At 39.7% G+C, this 13,291-nt stretch overlaps 1 long non-coding RNA gene across 1 annotated transcript in view; it reads right to left on the bottom strand.

Moving 5' to 3' along the window:
- The window catches only part of LOC124802907, a 164,337-nt gene extending 151,310 nt beyond the window's left edge, over positions 1-13,027 (bottom strand). Inside the window, exon 1 of the long non-coding RNA XR_007017163.1 lies at positions 12,912-13,027. This is a non-coding gene — a long non-coding RNA (uncharacterized LOC124802907). The remainder of the gene's footprint in view (positions 1-12,911) is intronic.
- Between the last annotated feature and the right edge of the window lie 264 nt (positions 13,028-13,291).

Below are 13,291 nucleotides of genomic sequence, written 5' to 3'. Positions count from 1 at the left end.
AATGATTCAAAACATTTGCTCAGTGGCACCAAATCCAGATATTTGTATATAGCTGGGAAATTGATCTTACTGGCAGTACAACTGACAAATTGGTAGGATCCCAACTCGCGCAAGTCACTAAAACTGGCTGCAAAATTGAAAATTGGTAGGACACTAAATCTACAAACTGGCAAATTGGACGTATAATTGGGAAACTGATAGGATGTCAAATCCAGAAACTGGTAAAATAGGCCATATAAGTTGCAAATTGGTAGGATTCCAAATCTAGAAACTGGCTCTAAAACTGACATATTGCTGAAATGCAAAACAAATATTTTACCATTGGCAAATACATACTACATCGAATTCAGAAATTGGCAAACTAGCTCTAAAATTTGCAAGTTGGTAAGACACCAAATACATAAATTGGCAAAATTAGTTTTTTTTTTTGGTCATCAGTCTACTGACTGGTTTGATGCGGCCCGCCACGAATTCCTTTCCTGTGCTAACCTCTTCATCTGAGAGTAGCACTTGCAACCTACGTCCTAAATTATTCGCTTGACGTATTCCAATCTCTGTCTTCCTCTACAGTTTTTCTCTTCTACAGCTCCCTCTAGTACTATGGAAGTCATTCCCTCATGTCTTAACAGATGTCCTATCAACCTTTTCCTTCTCCTTATCAGTGTTTTCCACATATTCCTTTCCTCTCTGATTCTGCATAGAACCTCCTCATTCCTTACCTTATCAGTCCACCTAATTTTAAACATTCTTCTATAGCACCACATCTCAAATGCTTCGATTCTCTTCTGTTCCGGTTTTCCCACAGTCCATGTTTCACTACCATACAATGCTGTACTCCAGACGTACATCCTCAGAAATTTCTTCCTCAAATTAAGGCCGGTATTTGATATTAGTAGACTTCTCTTGGCCAGAAATGCCTTTTTTGCCATAGCGAGTCTGCTTTTGATGTCCTCCTTGCTCCGTCCATCATTGGTAATTTTACTGCCTAGGTAACAGAATTCCTTAACTTCATTGACTTCGTGACCATCAATCCTGATGTTAAGTTTCTCGCTGTTCTCATTTCTACTACTTCTCATTACCTTCGTCTTTCTCCGATTTACTTTCAAACCATACTGTGTACTCATTAGACTGTTCATTCCGTTCAGCAGATCATTTAATTCTTCTTCACCTTCACTCAGGATAGCAATGTCATCAGCGAATCGTATCATTGATATCCTTTCACCTTGTATTTTAATTCCACTCCTGAACCTATCTTTTATTTCCATCATTGCTTCCTCGATGTACAGATTGATGTGTAGCGGCGAAAGGCTACAGCCTTGTCTTACACCCTTCTTAATACGAGCACTTCGTTCTTGATCGTCCACTCTTATTATTTCCTCTTGGTTGTTGTACATATTGTATATGACCCATCTCTCCCTATAGCTTACCCCTACTTTTTTCAGAATCTCGAACAGCTTGCACCATTTTATATTGTCGAACGCTTTTTCCAGGTCAACAAATCCTATGAAAGTGTCTTGATTTTTCTTTAGCCTTGCTTCCATTATTAGCCGTAACGTCAGAATTGCCTCTCTCGTCCATTTACTTTTCCTAAAGCCAAACTGATCGCCACCTAGCGCATTGTCAGTTTTCTTTTCCATTCTTCTGTATATTATTCTTGTAAGCAGCTTCGATGCATGAGCTGTTAAGCTGATTGTGCGATAATTCTCGCACTTGTCAGCTCTTGCCGTCTTCGTAATTGTGTGGATGATGCTTTTCCGAAAGTCAGATGGTATGTCGCCAGACTCATATATTCTACACACCAACGTGAATAGTCGTTTTGTTGCCACTTCCCCCAATGATTTTAGAAATTCTGATGGAATGTTATCTATCCCTTCTGCCTTATTTGACCGTAAGTCCTCCAAGCTCTTTTAAATTCCGATTCTAATACTGGGTCCCCTATCTCTTCTAAATCGACTCCTGTTTCTTCTTCTATCACATCAGACAAATCTTCACCCTCATAGAGGCTTTCAATGTATTCTTTCCACCTATCTGCTCTCTCCTCTGCATTTAACAGTGAAATTCCCGTTGCACTCTTAATGTTACCACCGTTGCTTTTAATGTCACCAAAGGTTGTTTTGACTTTCCTGTATGCTGAGTCTGTCCTTCCGACAATCATATCTTTTTCGATGTCTTCACATTTTTCCTGCAGCCATTTCGTCTTAGCTTCCCTGCACTTCCTATTTAATTCATTCCTCAGCGACTTGTATTTCTGTATTCCTGATTTTCCCGGAACATGTTTGTACTTCCTCCTTTCGTCAATCAACTGAAGTATTTCTTCTGTTACCCATGGTTTCTTCGCAGCTACCTTCTTTGTACCTATGTTTTCCTTCCCAACTTCTGTGATGGCCCTTTTTAGAGATGTCCATTCCTCTTCAACTGTACTGCCTACTGCGCTATTCCTTATTGCTGTATGTATAGCGTTAGAGAACTTCAAACGTATCTCCTCATTCCTCATTCCTTAGTACTTCCGTATCCCACTTCTTTGCGTATTGATTCTTCCTGACTAATGTCTTGAACTTCAGCCTACTCTTCATCACTACTATATTGTGATCTGAGTCTGTATCTGCTCCTGGGTACGCCTTACAATCCAGTATCTGATTTCGGAACCTCTGTCTGACCATGATGTAATCTAATTGAAATCTTCCCGTATCTCCCGGCCTTTTCCAAGTATACCTTCTCCTCTTGTTATTCTTGAACAGGGTATTCGCTATTACTAGCTGAAAGTTGTTACAGAACTCAATTAGTCTTTCACCTCTTTCATTCCTTGTCCCAAGCCCATATTCTCCTGTAACCTTTTCTTCTACTCCTTCCCCTACAACTGCATTCCAGTCGCCCATGACTATTAGATTTTCGTCCCCCTTTACACAGTGCATTATCCTTTCAATATCCTCATACACTTTCTCTATCTGTTCATCTTCAGCTTGCGACGTCGGCATGTATACCTGAACTATCGTTGTCGGTGTTGGTCTGCTGTCGATTCTGATTAGAACAACCCGGTCACTGAACTGTTCACAGTAACACACCCTCTGCCCTACCTTCCTATTCATAACGAAGCCTACACCTGTTATACCATTTTCTGCTACTGTTGATATTACCCGATACTCATCTGACTAGAAATCCTTGTCTTCCTTCCACTTCACTTACCCCTACTATATCTAGATTGAGCCTTTGAATTTCCCTTTTCATATTTTCTCGTTTCCCTACCACGTTCAAGCTTTTGACATTCCACGCCCCGACTCGTAGAACGTTATCCTTTCGTTGATTATTCAATCTTTTTCTCATAGTAACCTCCCCCTTGGCAGTCCCCTCCCGGAGATCCGAATGGGGGACTATTCCGGAATCTTTCGCCAATGGAGAGATCATCATGACACTTCTTCAATTACAGGCCACATGTCCGACATGTGGATACACGTTACGTGTCTTTAATGCAGTGGTTTCCATTGCCTTCTGCATTCTCATGTCGTTGATCATTGCTGATTCTTCCGCCTTTAGGGGCAATTTCCCACCCCTAGGACAAGAGAGTGCCCTGAACCTCTACCCGCTCCTCCACTCTCTTTGACAAGGCCGTTGGCAGAATGAGGCTGACTTCTTATGCCGGAAGTCCTCGGCCGCCAATGGCAAAATTAGTAGGACAGGCCAAAACGCAGATGCACTAGCCAAAAAGAATTGAACACTTTATTTTTCTGTATATCTGCCAGCTATGTAAATACACATTTCCATTGCACACATCTTTTTCTGCAAAAATGAACACATTTACGCAGCAAGCACATACACATCTGCGTCGAATCGTTCAGTTACTTTTGGCTAATACTTCTGTATCATGGCCTATCCTGCCAATTTTCGACTTTTGTGTCCTACTAATATACAAATTTTACAGTCAATTTTCCAATTTCTGGATATTTCAGCATACCAATTGGCCAAATTTACTAATTTCTGTGTTTGACATCCTATTGTTTTGCAAATTTTCCAGCCAGTTTGCCGATTTCTTGATTTTGCATCCTAGATATTTCCCAGTTTTATGGCCTATTTTATCCATTTCTGGATTTGGCTTCCCACCTATTTCCAACTGTATATCCAGTTGGCAAATTTCTAGATTTGGTGTCCTACAAGTTTTCCAGCTATATAACCAATACTACCAGTTGCCTCACATTTTCCCAGTTTCCAGATTTGCTGCTGATCAACTAACATTTTCTGCCTTTTGAGACTATGCTATGATGTAATTATTAGATACTGTCGAAGTAAATTACCTCGCCACACTTATTTCGGCTTCCCACTACAGCAAATGATGAAACACACATAGTTGGAATAATAATAAAAGTTATAATTTTTAATTCAGCTTCTCATTACAGCAAATAATGAAACTATTACAGTTTTAATAATAATAAAAACTACACCAAATACACACATCCTAATCCTCTCACTTCAGACCATTGAGGTAGAATGGAAAACATATTTCACAAAAGAAGTGGGGCCCCTTCACCCTATCAACAACATGATATGCAAAAAGCATTGTAAAAATTACAGCTCCTTGAGGGGTGGAAGACTGATCTTGCATGCCGGTGGCTCAAACGCAGTTGCCCCAGAACCCCACAGTGGGTGGCTGAGAGCATGATGATGGGGGCACAGACATATAACGCCACTGACCACAGGTGAAGGGGGAAGGGGAATGGGGAGGAAATTCCACGAAATTAAGGGAGGGAAAGAGAATTCCAGGAAAAATTCCACTGATATTGTGATCTCAGGGATGCTCTTACCGATGTGAGTGATTGATGGAATGCTGATGCTGATATCAACAACTGTTGAGCCAGAACTGGCAGTGTCTGCCTACTTACAGTCAGTTACATTGGGATACAGTCTGAGATGGATGTCGAACCATTGTACAACTCTGCAGTTTTCACAATAAGGAACACTGCCAGAAGTGAAAGATGTGAAAAGGTTCAAAGAAACATGATAGTCACATCGAGGGTGGATCCTGAGATTTTTGGATTCCTTGTCTGTCAATTTACTACCACTTTTGTTGTTGTTGGTACTGAGTGTGTGTGTGTGTGTGTGTGTGTGTGTGTGTGTGTGTGTGTGTGAGTCACACCACTTCTTTCAGATCATGTGGGCGCTTTCAAGATTATGCACTGTTCAGCTAGCTTACTTCAAGTATGTTTCTATTTTCCTGAAATAACTAAAATCTCAATAATAGGCAGCACATTTATCACGTCAGACACTGAAACTGCATAAATATTATAAAAGCTTTATTTTAACAGTCTTGTTTGCAAATAGACACACGTAACTTTCTACCATCACATTTAACAATTAATTACAAATCTAAAAATAGAGCATCAATAAATAACTTGACTGGGTGTCCAAAATTAAAGCAACAAACAACTATTTTCCCGTCCTGCGTCTAATTCACGATATAATCTGACAAACTGTCAACAGATGTCCGTATGATCGTGTTCTGCTAGGACGATGACATTCCAGTCAATGGACAACCACGCCAACGATGACGTCAGGGCAGCTACCAAACGGGGTAGTGTTTGTGGGATAGTCCACATACACAGTTACAGATGGTGCAGTATGGCATGGAGAATACGCGTACCAGACCCTCTGCGGTGAAGGACCGTAGGAAGAAAGGAAGCAGGACAGTCCCAAGCTAATGTTGCCCGACGACTTAATGTGAATCGTTCTGTTGCTTCTCGGAAATAGCGACAGTTTGTAGATACCGAAACAGTATCCGGAAGACCAGGGCAGAGCCGACCGTGTGTGATATCAGAGAGAGAGGACCATTATTTGGCTATAAGCGCACGACGGTACCACGATAGTGCTGCAAGGCAACTGGCATCTGATCTCGCAGCATACATTGGACATCTCGCATCGAGACAAACGGTGTACAGAAGGCTTCAGCAAAGTGGTCTTCATTGTTAGAGGGCTGCTGTCTCTTTACCTCTAGAGTTTCTTCACAGATGGGAACGTCTATAGTGGAGCAGTCACCATGCCACCTGGTCGGTGAAACGGTGGGCCAATTCTCTTTTCACAGTTTAGTCCCGATTTAGTCTCTAGAGTGATTCTCAATGGATTCGCATCTGGAGAGAACGATGAACACGGTTTATGGATACAAACATTGTGGTAACAGAAAAATATCGAGGAGGATCCCTAATGGTGTCGGCAGGGATTATGTTGACCCGTTGAATACCTTCTCCATGAAATTGTTTGGATGAATCCACAAGGCGAATATAGGATACTTATAAATGATAGAAAAATCGAAATTTTCTACTACTTTATTAAATTCTGTATATACACTGATATATACATTTTTGGTTTTCAAATGAAAAATGACCAGTATATACCAAATTGTAAAGTTATGGTCATGTATGCCGCCACGCCCCCTTTATTTCTGTTACACGAACCAGTATTATTTCGAAAAGAGCTGTGAACTTTCCAGCGATTGTACGTATGATACATTGTATATATTAAAATAGTGCAGGTTTCTAGTGACCGTAAATGATCTCTTTGCTAGAATTTACTTTTGTCTCACTGAAGCAGTTCATTCACATGTTACTCAATGTTTGTGGCCCGACTGCTACATGTATTTGTGGAAGTACATATTCTTTAGTGCGCAATAAATACGAACTATACCAAGTTGGATATACGAAGTGCCTAGGCGATGGGGATTCTAAAGCTTTCAATAAAATTAATGAGTTCAGTGTTTCTGGTGATACCTTGATGAAAAAGCTGGAGACTTGTGGACATGTGCAAAAGAGGATTGGCACTAGGTTGGGGAAGCTACGAAGAGAAATGAAAGGAAAGTTGCTATCCGATGGAAAATCTGTCTGGCCGATGCAGATTGACAGAACTGAAATAGACCTTCTTCAGAGTTGTTATGGATTGGCTATTAGACGAATTACACCTCTGAATGATGTTACAGGAATGGGAAAAGATGTATGGGTCACCTACTTTCATCAGTTGTCCACAGATGACCACCCTGTTCACGGACTTAACCCTAAAGGAGCAGATTCTTGGTGTGGTTACCAAAAAGCAAAAGAAAGTGGTCAGATATACCATCATAATCATTCTCTTTCTGAGCCTGTTATGAATGAAATAAAACCAATTTTTAGATACCTAAGTGACCCTGTTTTGCTTAGTAAATGTCTTCATGGGGGAGAATACAAATGAAAGTTTCAACCATTTCATATGGGAAAGATTACCCAAGAATGCTTTTGTAGGATTAAATACATTAAAAGTTGGTGTACTAGACGCAGTAATATGTTCCAATAATGGAGTGATAGGAAGGTTGGAAGTCCTTTAGACATAAAATGTGGCTCTAATATGGAAGATCAGTTGCTTGCTTGTGGCAGACAACGGGTGCATGAAGCTAAAAGATTCGCTCTTCAAGTTACCAAAGAGGCACGAAGTGCCAAAAGGATTGCCAAGAGGAAGCTTGAAGATGAAGGAATGCTGTAGGATTAAGACTATGCTTCAGGAATGTTCTGAGGCACAGTTTAATTGGACTCATATCTTCATTTGCTATTTCCCGCAATTTGTATTGTTCAGAATTCAGCTACAAATATTTCCTAAAGTTTGTAAAGCATTGTTGTAATTTTTTCTGTAACTTGCAATAGTCCACACGTACGTAGTAGACCTAAGCTTTATTGCAGAATCAACTAAATTATAGAAAAATAACACTTTTATTAGGAAAAAATCATAAAATTAAAAAAGTAAGATGTGATTCTTTTATCCTTGTAATATACATAATAGGTATAATTAAATAGGTCTAGTACTTCAGCCATCATGTCATGCTTATCTGGTAAAACTTTGGTCTCCCGCAAATGTATAAAATTGGATTTAATGGCACTTCCATTTGCGGAAGCAGTTTGGAAAAAAAATGCATTAGTTTCCGTATAATTTTTTTTAATAGTACTAAGCAGGTTGAAAACACATTCAAAATACTTCCAATTCGTTTTGAAAGTTTGCTCCATTACAAGATATCAACAAAAAATCTGTAAAACATATATATTATAAACAGTGCCTGAAAAAATAAGTGTTGATTTTTACATAATATTGTGCCGGAAAAGTGCCCTGTATCCTTAATCGCTGTCAAGTATCGTGACGACATCTTGGGACCTAATGTGCGGCTGTTGCGAGGAGGTGTGGACCCAGACCTCGTACTGATGAACGATACTGCTCGACCCCATAGAGCACGGGTTGTCGATATTTTCTTGGAAACGAAAGATATTGCATGCACGGCGTGGCCTGATCGCTTTCCCGATTTGATTCCCACAGAGCACGTATGGAATGCGCTCGGGATACGGGTTGCATCACGTCCGCATCCACCAGTCACTCTCCAAAACTTGCGAGCAGCTTTGCAGGAAGAACGGGCGTTATTGCCTCAACGTGAGATTAATGGCATCATTCAAAACATTCCCCGTCGTTGTTAGGCCTCTATTGTTGCCAGAGGTGGTCACACCCGATACTGAGCACATTAACCAGTTGTCAGAACATGTGTGTAAATTCGTTAAGTTGGAAAAAAAAGGATGAAAGTTTTTGTCTAGCGTTATGCGTATTGTAGTTGTTTACGTTCTGTATTCGTTACATTGTTTCTACTCTACTATGGCCTACATCTACCGTTTTGTGGCAAAATAAACGCAGCTTCTAGAAAGTTCAGTTTGTTGCTTTTATTTCGGGTACCACTGCATTTCTATTGATAATAAGATAAAAATACTTAAAATTTGAAATTGTTAAAATTGTACCTGAATAAGCAAGTGACATGTATTGACATATTTAAAATTCAGGTATAGTTTTAGGAATTTTAAATTTAAATAGTTACACTCTGGGTTAACTACATAAATAATTATTTGTTGATATTTCATTTTACCTTAACTTTTTATCTCAAGTCTAATATTAAAAGTATTATCAACTACGACTGTTACAAAAATTGTACAAAACGAAATTATCCACTTTGAAACTGGCTGAAATACTCCTTCTTCCTCTTAAAACCAAAACTTGCATCTTCTTCAGTGGGAACAAATTTTTTTAAGATCGACATAATATTTTACTTCCTAAAAACTTAAAAATAGAATCTTATTCCTGTATTGGAAACTAGGGAATTGAAGTAGTACTTCTGCATGAAATGAAAGTTTTCTTCGTGCCATGGGTAAGCAATTTGTTGTGTTCATTTACATTTTTCTTCTTGTTATTAAAGTGTATTAACAGAACCAATATTCCACTTACTGTTTAGAATTTTTCCCCTATCTTTTTTTAAGTGCTGCTTGTGTTCAATAACTGATTCGTCTCAATCGTATATGACGTAGAGTTCATATGGGAAAATACGAGTATATTCCACGTTATTATTTTCCTTCTTGACGCGTGGAGTGTTTTGTAATCAATGTTCATTACATTCTTGATGTTGATATGAGGTGTTTTACTGGTTATCACTGAGCCACCGAGTGACACTTCGACTAGAACCGCATTTAATTCCATTTGAAACAGACGAACATCTACCGGAAGGTTTCTATACTCACGCATAAGATTCAATCAGAAGAGTTTTCCACCCAGCAGACAAATTAAGACTCAGCACTGAGAACTTGATGACGTCATGCAGGAAGAAACGAGACTAGCAAGATTACGGTGAAGCGCCCGAAGCGCCCATTCGACGTCATTAGATAGGTATCAGAAGGTCGAATTGGGGAACGACATTGCTACCGTTTCCTTTAGGACAGTATCGCGGCACTGTCCTTAACCAATGCACAGAGATCACGGATAGTCAGACATGGATTTGAACTGGGGGCTAGTGTCTTCCACTGCGGCACCTCAGTGACTGATAGTAGAGCCTACATAGGCTAGATACGAGTCTTGATTAACAGAGCCACTTGGCACGATCGGCCCCGCTTCGAAATGAATCCAGATGACTAGGGAAGAAACGTCCGGAGATGCCCCAGACAGCGGTGCAATACCAATCTGCCAGCTGCCCGCCAAATGGCCCAACAACCAGTAGCGATGGTCTGGTGTACCACTTCTTTCCACAGCAGGACCCCTTTGATTGTCATCCGCGGCACCCTTATATAACAGTGGTACATCGACGTCATTCCAAGCCCCCTTCTGTTGCCCTTCACGAGAAGCCATCCTGGGCTTACATTTCAGCAAGGTTATGCCCACCCGCACTCAGCGAGTGCTTCTACTGCCTGTCTTCGTGCTTGCCATGAACTCCTTGGCCAGCAATGTCACCTTACCTCTCCCCAAATGAGAATGTGTGAGGCAATATGGGCAGAGTCCTCAAACCAGTTCTGGATTCTGACGAACTATCGCACCAATTAGACTTTGCCATGCTATCACTCAGGAGCACATCCCACAACTCTGTCAGTGTCAAGTCAGATAACTGCTTGCATAATGGCCACAGGTGGACCAACGAGTTAATGACTTGCTCAATTTGTGAAGCTCTTTCTCTTAAATAAATCACCCTATTTTTCTGAAATTGTAATTTTTTGTTTGTCTGTACATGTATATCCGATCTACTTATTTCCCTCCCATTCGAGTAATTTTTTTCTGGTGGGTAGTTTTTTGGTGTGTTAGAGTATATGTTCTCATTCTATGTTTACATGGTGGTACATTCATTTTTGAGTAGTGGAGTCTCTTTCTGATAAAATCAACATAAGGTGTTTACAAACGTGCAACATGTTCCAGGGAACAAAAGTATTTAAAGGAACAAATAGTCTGATGAAATTTAGAAACACAGCAATCGAGAAAATCTTGTCATTAGTGTATTTAATAATCTAATTGTTGCATTACAATACTGTGGTCAATAAGAGACATCAAATAGAGATGTTATTGAAAATCAGTTACAGATTAAATTCATTTTGAATTGGAAGCAACTGGAAACCAATTATATTTTCATTTTCAAGGCTAGTAAAATTAAGAGGTTAAAGAAATTCTGTTCGTTTGGAACTATCATATATTCCATGGTGGCATAATTTCCTCTTCAAGGTACCATATAGCGCACGACGACGATATATCGCTTAACCTTCCACAGGTTATGTAACTAGTGATAAAAATATACAGAATTTTACTCACTATAAAAGTCTGATGATGAAGAATTAACAGTATCCTCCACATAGATTTAACATAACTGAGCACTTAAATATGTCGAAGTAATATTTGCAAACACTGCACAAAGCACAACATCATGCCCCACAGCAACAAAAACATAAGAAAATACCGGATTGTTCTTATGGCAGTCTCTAGGGCATATTCCCCCAAGGGATTCTAAAATTCGTCACTAGGCTATGAACAAGAAAGACCATATGTTCCTAGGCGAACTATAGTCAAGGAACAACATTCCCCCCTAAATAGTAAAAATAGTATCAAATAATGTGATTGTTACGGAGAACCTGATTTCGGCACATCTTCAGTGAAGTAACGTGATGAATATAAAGAAGTGATGTGAACTGGTTTTCCCTTGGATATACTTTGCTGCCATATCCTAAGAATTATCATTTACGCCTCAATGTATCGTACATTTACATATTTTGTGACAATTTCACCTGTGCTTTGCTTAGAAACGTACCAAGTACGATATCTGACAGCAAGAGCGTCAACAGCGTACTATGGATGTAAGTCGTACGCCAAATGTACAAAATAATTATTTATTACGAAAACTCACATATATATGCTCTAAATACCGTACTATATGTTGGAGAGTGCTTGAAAATGGCATTTGAGCCGATATAGGCCTACAAGCAATGAAAATAAAGTGACAATAATAACAACTCCTACACAAAGCAGAGTTTTGGCTTAAACAAGACATATACAACGATGCAGGTCCAGAAGAATTTAAAATTTTTGATAAGTTTGTTATTCCTTTTAAATGAAAATATGTGTAATACAAAAGTATGCGTGTAACACTATTTTCCATCAAGCGTACTACCAAAGGGAGCGTACGTTTTGTCCGTCACAAAAAAATTAAAAATGTCGCAAATTTCGTTTATTGTTATTAGCTTTTATTAACAACGTCCTACTTAAATAGATACAGATGTACAACTAGTGTCCAGAACCTGAAAATATCTTTTAGTCCATTCTTGGCAGAACCAACGCAATTTCTGTAATATGTACTCAGAGAGAAGGGGTGTTTTATGGACACAAAACAGAAATTAGAAAACACACATTTCGTTAGTTGTCGTTGAGTTTCATACACAACACTCTCTTCAAGCGTATATGGGTGTGTAAGAAGGATCCTGAACCTGAAAATATGACCGTGACATGTGTCGCGAAAAGCTGCATTTGCTACTAAGACTTAAATTTCTGGGTTACGTTTTACTGAAAAATTCAAAACAATTACGGAATATGTTATACGATATCATTAAAAAGAATAAATGTCTATTTCAAGATTTTAAAATGTAAAGTTCATGAATAGATTACAATACTGTGGAATGGTGGGCATGAAATACCTCACCACCATGATATTGTGACGGTTAAGTCTTTTGCTACATCGTTGTGAATCTCCTCGCTGTGAATCTGTGGAGTAGGAAGAACATCTAATCTATTGCGTCCTTTTGTGACCGTTTGTGACACTGTCAGAAGTTACATGGGCACAGAGTTCAATAAAGCTCTTACTGCGTCAAGACCATCATAGCCTCACTCGACAATGTGCAGTCGTAAAGCTGAATGTGGCTGTCTGGTTCTCAACATAAATATCGTGACAAGAAGTTCACGTCAGCTGGTTTCAATCTCGAAACGGCATGTAATACTTATTAAGCTGGTAAACTTCAAAATAATCACCTTACAAGTTGACGTAGTTCCAGTTGAAAAATCACAACTGGAATCTAGAAAACTTGACAATGGAGTACAGCCATACCGAAGATGCTACCGGATGACGCTGCAGCGGTACTTACAGGTTGTAGTGGACGTCGGCCATGTTGGGCCTATGCTGCAGGGCCAGCCGGAAGGCCTTCTCCGCCTCGTCCACCCGGCCCTGGGAGCTGAGCACGGCGCCCAGGTTCCCGTAGGCTGCAACACAAGGTAACGACACTTCGTCACTCGTCTGCTGTCGTACGGTCACACATGAAAACAAGACATTTAAGTTCAAAGTTGTACAGACGGTAGAGAATCCAAATCTATTATAAGAACGTAGGCTTCCGCGGCCAGTGTCATACCGATTAAAATTCTTCTGGGTGTTATGCCGCGTCATTGCTAAAAAACTAACAACAATAATAAACTACAACCGACGTTTCGGCCAAATTGCAACGGCCTTCCTCAGGGCACGACTGGTTTT

The sequence above is a fragment of the Schistocerca piceifrons genome, chromosome 6 (assembly GCF_021461385.2).
Source record: "Schistocerca piceifrons isolate TAMUIC-IGC-003096 chromosome 6, iqSchPice1.1, whole genome shotgun sequence".
Taxonomy (NCBI): Eukaryota; Metazoa; Arthropoda; class Insecta; order Orthoptera; family Acrididae; genus Schistocerca; species Schistocerca piceifrons.
This window is presented reverse-complemented; position numbering and strand designations above follow the sequence as displayed.